We start from the raw sequence: 9,519 nt of genomic DNA, 5'->3' as shown, positions 1-9,519 counted from the left end.
TCATTTTGCAGGTAAGATGATGAGAAACTAGGAAAACAAGAGAGAATGAAAACCATAACATAATATACGACATGAGGAAAATCTATTTTCTATAAAAGAATCATATTTTTGATCAAATGAAAAGTTAAGTTTTGGGAATCACTTAGAAGGAAAAGGGCCTCATGAGACTGTAGTTATGATAGTCCCCATTTTGTTTGGTGGACACCTAAAAAAATATTTTCAGGTCATACTGGAGTTCTATTTCAAACACTTTGAGGAATCTCTATTTGGTTCTTTTATTGGTTGTATCCATTCATATTCCTGTAAGTAGAATGAGTCTATTAAAAAAAAAAACAACAGTAGTACTCAGTTCCATATTAATGAGCATTTAAGAAAATAAATGAACTTTTCTGAATCATCCTAAGTGAGACAATTTTTTTTTGTTTGTTAAGCCATTAACATATTAGAAACAATTTCTTGGAGGAAGATTATAGAAAGCAAAATTTTGATTATTTTATTTCATTGGGCATGGAAGTAAAATGTATAAATACACTATTAGATATAATAAAGTAAATACATAAACATATACAAGGGTAGTTTTGTTTTGTTTTGTTTTGTTTTGTTTTGTTTTGTTTTGTTTTAGATTTCTCTTAGGTATCCAAGTTTGGTTTGGTAATAGAGAATTCAAGTACTTATAATAGTTGTTTTTCATAAAGAAAAATCATGCTAAACCAATACACATAAAATATATGAACATTTACATATCCTCTTATTAAGTGTCTAGCAGCATATAAAAATGAAAGGAACATTGATTTTAAAATATTTTCCAAAAATCTAGATTATGCATCACAATTTCTTTTGAATTATGATTATGAAACATTTAAAAACTTGCCCTTAAAGTATCAAACCATTGTTCCCAGTTCTGAAAGTCCTAGCTGGTGCAGTGAGATAAGACAAGAAAATATATCAAGCTAGAAAAAGTCAGTAAGCCACCAATTTAACTTTATTATTGCATACAAAGGAAAGCTGAGACTCTGCAAAGGGATGTTGGAATTCATTAAAGAGTAGATTCAAAGCTTTAGTGTCGGAATATACTCAAAATTAATCAACCCATTTTGTATTCATCTCCAACAACTTGAAAAGAACGTTCTAGAAGGAAATATGTAAGTTAAAGTTGCCAAAACAGAGTATGATAAAAATATATACCCTGTATATATTCAAAGTCTGTAACTTGATTATTTATGTCTCTGTGATTGTCAGTAACAGAACAGAATAGTCATGAGGAAATAAATGTCACTAAATAAGATTTTATATAGCTAGCAGTATATAGATGAAGGGACCAAGAGGTTTCTGGAATAGAATACTGTTTTATATCTCACTTAGTTGTAATTATAGAAGTCTTCTCTGCTAAACATCACTCATAAATTGCATGCAGGAATTCTATGTACATTACATATCTTCATATCTCCTTTCTCATAAAAGGCAGAGACAATTAAAAAATGAAGATTAAATAAGCCCAAGGAACAAAAAGTTGTTTCCAAAATGAGGTGAAATACAGTCCTGATAATTAACCAGTATCTATTTTTCAGAAATATTTTATATTTTCAATGCAACAAATAGTTGAATGTATTCACATTTACACAATTGTCAAACTTGAACATAGGCAGTCTTTTAAAAAGCTGTCCCTGGGGAAGAAAGAAACAAAGTTCCCTCTCTGTGGCCAAAACATTGGATTTCATGAGAATAGCATCATTATCACTAACAGTTTATTTTGCCTGTGTAGGGCAGCAAGAGTAGGCACTGAGAAAAGAGAAATCAAGGATACCACATGGTAGGGCAGGACAGAAACCTTGACAAATGTATAATAATAATATTAGTCAATCATCTTCCAAAGACAAGGCAGTATCAGATGGTCATGAGGATATATACAAGTTTCTGGTTTTTGATGTGGAATAAAAATCCCTGAGACAGATAATATTGTTTACTCATTTGATTTAGAAAATAATTTAAAAGAATGTATCTTTGTTTGTTTTAATTCTTTTGCTCATACTATTATTATTGTTGTTGTTTGGGACAGGGTTTTACAGTGTAGCTTAATCTGGCCTAGAACTTACTGCTGCGCATAGACTCTTTAAAATCTTGGCACTCTCAGTCTCAGACTCCTAATTTGCAAAGGTACAGGAATGTAACACTAAACATGGCTATTGTAAGTTTTATTGTGCTAACATCATTGATCTGACACACTATACATATTTAGTTATATAAATAATCACTTTTTTTTGTTGTTTTTTGAGACAGGGTTTTTCTCTGTAACCCTGGTTGTCCTGGAACTCACTCTGTAGACCAGGCTGGCCTCAAACTCAGAAATCCACCTGCCTCTGCCTCCCAAATGCTGGGATTAAAGGTGTGCGCCATCACTGCCCGGCCAATAATCACATTTTTAAACAGTTTCTCTCAATTTATACAGAACTCCTAATATATTTCAAGGATTGATATCAGTATTGATATAAGTATTAATAGCTTTCTCTTTTCAAGCCAACATTTTTCTCTGTAAATTTTACCAGGGCCTCTTTGCTAGCAAACTATGCTCTGTGAAGGGTTATGCATATGTGGGAAAATTGGTTTTCTAAAAGAATTCAATGCCTCTCAGTCTTTCATCATTTACACATAATGCCATGCCTGCAGCACAAAATTAAAAGATCATTGAGGAATTCTGTTTTAAATACACTTTAATTTTCCTCAGAACACAAAGGCCAGAAATCACAATAAGCCAAAGCTGTAATTGTTCCTGTTTTTAGGACATTGCTGCCCCATATAACCTTATTGCTATCTGATGTTCTAAAATGATTACATTCACCACTATATTAAAATATATTTAGTTAGGAACACGATGTCCACGTCATCTAATATATTATGTATTTAAGGAAGTATGTAAGTAAATTTAAATATAAATAACTATTTGTACATACTAAATCTTTGCACATTAGTAATGCAGCAAAGCAACATTTTTAAATTGTACTTCATTGGCACAGTATAGAATCTCTATTTGATCAGCAACATAATTGTTCTAACAATATATGTAATTTAATATGTATGTACAAAGAAAAGTGTATGCTCCACAAATAGAAATAGGACAAATGAATGTTTAAAGGGTTTTATGACAGAGTTTGTTTAGTTTGAGGATCGCATATCTCCAGGTTTAGAGCAAGCCAATAGTGTGATTCTAGACACTAACATTTTGATATGTCATGTAGACAATTTCATTCACAAATTATTACTTTATACAATAGTCATAGTAAGACACACTATGGAAAATGTTGACTTCTGAAAATTGGCCTTCTTTGCAAAGAAGACAGACATAGCTTGTCTCTACTAAAAGTATATGCAATTATCTTTTAAAATCTATCTATCTAGAAGTAGTAGTGTTAGTGTTAGTGTTAGTTTTAATGTTAGTGGTAGTGGTAGTAGTAGTAGTCTGTGGTGTGTGTGTGTGTGTGTGTGTGTGTGTGTGTGTGTGTGTGTGTGTGTTCGTGTGTGACCAGGGGAGATTAATTATCATTTTCTGCCTTGGAGGTCATGAACATGGACTCCTATTGACAGGATGGTGGTGTGTGCCCATTCTACAGAGTCATCTTGCCAGTAGTTTCAAAGCATCCAAGAATATCCTTTTAAAGCTTTGTACTTGCTGGTTTTGTGTGTCAACTTGACACAAGCTGGAGTTATCACAGAGAAAGAAGCCTTCCTTGAGAAATTGTCTCCATGAGATCCAGAAAATGTAAGGCATTTTCTCAATTAGTGATCAAGGGTGGGAGGGCCCATTGTGGGTGGTACCATCCCTGGACTGGTAGTCTTGGGTTCTATAAGAAAGCAAGCTGATCAAACCAGGGGAAGCAAGCAATTAATTAGCATTCCTCCATGGCCTCTGCATTAGCTCCTGCTTCTTGACATGCTTGACCTCCAGTTCTGATTTTCTTTGGTGATAAACAGCAATGTGGAATTGTAAGCTACATAATCCCTTTCCCCTACAACTTGCTTCTTGGTCATGATATTTTGTGCAGGAATAGAAACTCTGACTAACACAAGCTTCATCATCTCAGAAACCATGTACAATTGGGGATAAATATTGATCTGAGTTTCACCTAGTGCATGCTGCTGATATTGAGTAGAGATGAAAGGGAAAATACTATATTATTTATACATTTTCTTAAACTAAATATCACCTAACTGCTTATCTAAATTTCACAAAAATATTAAACACTATTTGGAGAAAGCATTTCAATTATGATTACCTCTATAAAATTTAGTGGTATGAAAGTTAGAAGTGGTAATCTCAATTTACATTTACATGTTTCAATCAATGTGTAAATTAAAATTCCTAGTGTCTGCTACAAATTTATTTTTAAAAAATGAGACCTTGTAACTTTATGACTTACTTTTATTCACATTTATATTTGTTTCCATTAGAATTTAAGGGAATATGGAATGATTCTTTTGTCTACACTCTGAGACAGCTAGACTATACAAATGCTCATAGTTATTCATAAGCATGAAAACATTGTACTGAAACAGTATGTAGAAAAATCCATATATATATATATTGTACAGAATTATGTAAATGAGTATACCATATAAAACAGAGTTTCTTGGATATAAGTTACATCAAAACCATTACCAAAGTTTATAAAGCAGATTCTCTATGCTACTTGTAATTCTGGTATGTGGTCTAAGTGTCTGTATTTCTCAAATGTTCTCACATAATGTTTCTAGTACTAGGGCAGTGAATATACTTTGAATAAAACTGTCTTATAAAAATCAAACTGAAATTCCAAATTAAAAATATTGGTTTGTCCTCAACATTTCATTTTTCTTTTTAAATGTAATCTCTCTTAGAGACCTGGAAGTTCCTACGTAGTTCAGGCTGGCATTGACTTTTCTATATGGACATCATAATATCCTCAGGTGTGGGATGACAAGTTTGAACCATCACATCCAGCTAGAAGAACATTTACAGAAGTTGTAATGTTTTTAAGTTTTCTTTCATATAGGGACTGAGAGACTGAGGTATATGTCTAAAAACTGATTGAGTACATTACACTTTATAATGAAAACATACTGGTAAAGCATGTCAAGATTTCTAGCTTCATGAGAGTGACAGTTGAAGGGAAAAATTAATAGAAGAGAGCACTGTGATTTTGAGAGGAGACTAGCGTATCTCTCTGACAAAAGACAACATTCTATATGGATAGCCAGATACATGTTGAAGCTAGATTTTTAGATTCCATTAGAGTTTGTGTTTGGGTCATCCATTCTTCATTAGATTTTTCTGGAAATTCCTTTATATACATATGAAAAGGTATATCTTCATGGAGATTTTAAATTCCAATAAGTTGATAACTATGACTAACCTTAGTAGTTACTAGTCAGAGATTAGCATTCATAATTCATTAGTCAGTAGCTACAAGAAAGGTAAAATATTAATGGAAACTTTTATAATAAGGTCACATTAGGGCAGGACATGGATTCATGGAGTTTTTCTCTATAATAAAATACCCAAGACTTTGTAAATTGATTTTTTAAATGAGTTTATTTAGTTCATTCTTGTGGGACACCAACATCAACCTCGGTTTGTTAGCACTTCATTAAACATAAAATAACAATGGTAAAGACAAATACAAGGTTGCTAGGTCACTCCAGTAGACATTAAATCTGTGTGAGTGGGGGACCAGTTTCACTCCTTGTGAACTCACCATCCCTTCAGAAGAATCTTATGGAATTCTCTGAATACTTGTAAAGTCAAAAGAAGAGTTGGAGTGCTGGGGCTGTGGGTTAGAGATAGACTGTTTTCTAGCATATGCAAAGTTCTGGGTTGGCCCCAAACAAACAGCCAAAGGAACAAACAAAATAAAACCAAAAATGTTAAATTCTGAAATACAACAGTATATCAACCATGAGGTAATGTTAATGTCACAGAAGAGAGAATAGGGAAATAAACATTAAAAAATAATTAATCCATCCTTATAAGTTCAACATCATGACAAACATAAAATCTTAATGATCCCAATTTGCCTTATGGTCTGCTGTACACACTCTGGAAAATGGTTAGGGTCTCATCGCTTCCATCTGTCTCCATCTGCAGCTCTTCTGAATGCTGGTCACTGATTGTCTTGGTCAGATGATATATGTTGCCTATAGACTTATCCTGAAATCATTGCTTCTTGTCCTATAGGATCCTAACAACTATTCCTCTCCCACATAGCTATCATGCATCTCCATATTAAGAGCTCTCTCTAGCAATGGCAGTCTCCAACTTGTCCTCACAGACATTTTATTGCAGTCTTTGTGGAACCCACCAGAATATTGACATCTAATGCTCCATGCATTTGAAAAGCCAGCATCATCGTAGATATTCTATTTATAAAACAGTGCTTGGAAAACGCTTAAATCATAGCAGATCTAGAATGATTTACTAGAAAACAAGTATCTTCTTAAAAACTTGTTTTGAAATTAGATATTAGATTTTTCTGTCATATAATACATCCTGACCACCACTTTTCCCTCTCTCCACATCTCCCTGGCCTCCCACTTGCCATCTTCCCCAGACCAGCTCCCTTCCACCTCTGGTGTCCTCTACAGAAAAGAACAGACATCCAAGAGAAGACAGGACAAAACATGATACAACAGGACCAACTAAAAGACCTCATATTAAACCTGAGGAGGAAAAACAGTGAACTGATTCCTAATGATATTCTACTCTACTCACTGATTGATGCCTTGTCCAACTGCAATCAAAGATGGTTTATCAGACAGCAGATGTGAATTGTGCAGAGATCCACAGCCAGACATTATGCAGAGAAAGAGAGTATAAATTTGAGGTCTCCATCGGGTCCCTCCTTTCAGATATCCAGAAACGCTGAAGAAGAGGGGGCAGAAAGACTGTAGGAGTCAGAGGGAATAAAGGGTCCAGGAAGAAGATGACACACTGAATCAACTATACAAGGCTCACATAGGTTTCAGAGACTGAAGCAGCAAGCATAGGGTCTGCCTGGGTCCGCACCAGATCCTCTGCATACATGTAATGGCTGCCAGATTGCTAGGCTTTGGGGGACTGCTAATAGTGGCACCAAATGTCCCTCTGACTCTTTTTGCCTGCTTTTGAAACTCTTTTCCTCCTACTGGATATGGAATGTTAAAGTTGTTCTGTGAAGTAATTTCGTGAGGATACTTCAGGCTCTTTTGGTAAAATGGTCCTATCTTGGTAGGCCCTTGTACCTGTGATAGAAAGGTGATTTATTTAAGATTTTCCGACACTGCCAGGGCTTTTTACTTTTATTTGGTCAGCTGGTGCACACATCCATTCATCTACTTGGTGAATCTATTTTGAAAGTGATATATTCATCATTCTTTTAAATATTGTTTTGTTGCTCATCCACTTACTCTTTAAATTTTCCAAATACTTACACTCAGCTTCCTTTTGCTTTCAAGCAAGGCTAAACACAGCCAAAAGTACACACACAATTTCTTCTGGATGTTGAAAACTTCTGCTACTTTGTTGTTCTTAAGTTCAACTCTCATCTAGCTCTGGGGCATGGGCAAAGGCAGGAAATATTTAATTAATTTTCATTATTAAATCACTTCAAGTAATATCATTCATCCTAATCACCTTCATAATCATTCCTTCCCCAACTCTTCTCAGATATATCAACTTGTAGGTTTATATTTTTTATAACCTACTTTAATACGGGTTCAACCTCCCCTTAAGGCAACCACCCATTAGATGTAGTGGAAAAGATAGGTTATTAGGATATGAAGCAAGTGAGCCTGTTTAGAAATACTTCTTTGAGACAATTCCAATCTTCGTTGTTCTCAGTTTAGTTATTTAGCAAACACCAAAGATGAAATAGCAGCTAGTCCACTTGGCAGACACCACACAGCAAGGCAGCTTAATCCAGAAGAAACCACAAGGCTCACCAAACAGCCTGAGTCTACAGAAGCAGTATGAAGTTGCAGAAATCTCATGAGTAGTTCTGTGGTGAATTTTTCTCTATGAAGTCACCACACATGAAGATCAGCAGCACATTGTGAGGCAAACCAAAATATGTGTTTCATCAGTGAATACTAGCAAGGCTGAGTAAGGTGAACCAATGTTCAACTTCCTACTATCTGTATGGTTATATTTATATTCCTTCTCAAAAATGCATCCTTTCATGTGTTTGCTATATCAAAACATCCTTTCACCTGTCTGCCTTAACAAAACATCACTCTAACCTGCGTCTCCAAACAAATCAGAAATTTCCACTTTTTCCCTGTCCTCCCTCTTCATCAGTTTCTTCATTGCCTTCTTTTTAAGAATAGACTGTCATGAAGAAGCTGTCTTGCTTCTTTTTCTGCTAATCTTGAGTCATTCAGAGAATTACCTGAAGTATACTTCTTACAGCATCAATAACATGTCTAGTCTACAGCTTCATAGCTCTTCCCATGTCCCTCTGTGATGCAGTTCTAAAAATACTCATCATAAGTTTTTAGACAAAGTTATAGCAATAGCCCCTTCTCAATACCAAACTTTTATACTTTGAAATGTTCATTCTCTTAATGATATGAATGAGGCTAGATAGCTTTGCTAAGTAGAGAATATGAGCTACAACTTAATATTCCTGAGATTCAAGGACATTATACTGCCATCAAGCTTACTGAGAACATTGTTAAAGTTGGATCATAAAGGTTAGTAGTGTATGTGAGGAGTAATCACATTCCAAGTCAAGTGGCCAGGAGTGGGCAGGACTAGGCCTTTCTTCTAAGAACTAATTGAAGTTTAGAGAGTTATTCTTTTCTGAGTTAATACTTTTTGAAACCAGATACTCCAGCCAGTGGCCATTATATCTCATTTTTCTAATATTCCAACTCCTCCACACAATGCCTGTAGTTCATAAACCCCACTAGGGATAAAGCACATGAAAAATACAGAATGGTACATGGGAATTCTGTGTATTGCATTTTCATATTCCTGTGCCTTAGTAGGCTGCTGTGACAAATCAGATGGCTTACAAATTTATATCTTTTCTTCAGTTATTGAGATTCAAGATGTAAAATGTCTCAGTTTCATTTTCAATGAACATCTATTACTTCCACGACCATCTATTAAATGTAACCTAACTGACACTGAGGAGGAGAGAAGGAGAGCTCTCTGGGGTTCTTTTATATGGTGGCTAACTCTACTCTGCATAGCTTCACCACCACAACATAATAATCTCCAATGGTTTGCCCTCTTGGTAGTAGCCACTTGCAGTGTAAAATCAACACACACATGTGAGAGGCACATACATATTTCAACTTTAGCATTCTGTAAGGCCGAATCTCTTTGAAAAGTGAAATATTTTAAGGTTTTATTAAATAATTATATTTCAGATATAATTTTTGAGAATCATTGTGATTCATGACAAGGTTAAATTGAGATCAAAAGCTTAGCATCCCCCTAAATACCTGATATAAATGATGGTGTAGCCATGTACTGCCTTTTTAATGTACCTTCCAATTCTCTTATGC

Source organism: Arvicanthis niloticus, chromosome 12 (genome assembly GCF_011762505.2).
Source record: "Arvicanthis niloticus isolate mArvNil1 chromosome 12, mArvNil1.pat.X, whole genome shotgun sequence".
In the NCBI taxonomy this organism is placed as follows: Eukaryota; Metazoa; Chordata; class Mammalia; order Rodentia; family Muridae; genus Arvicanthis; species Arvicanthis niloticus.
This window is presented reverse-complemented; position numbering follows the sequence as displayed.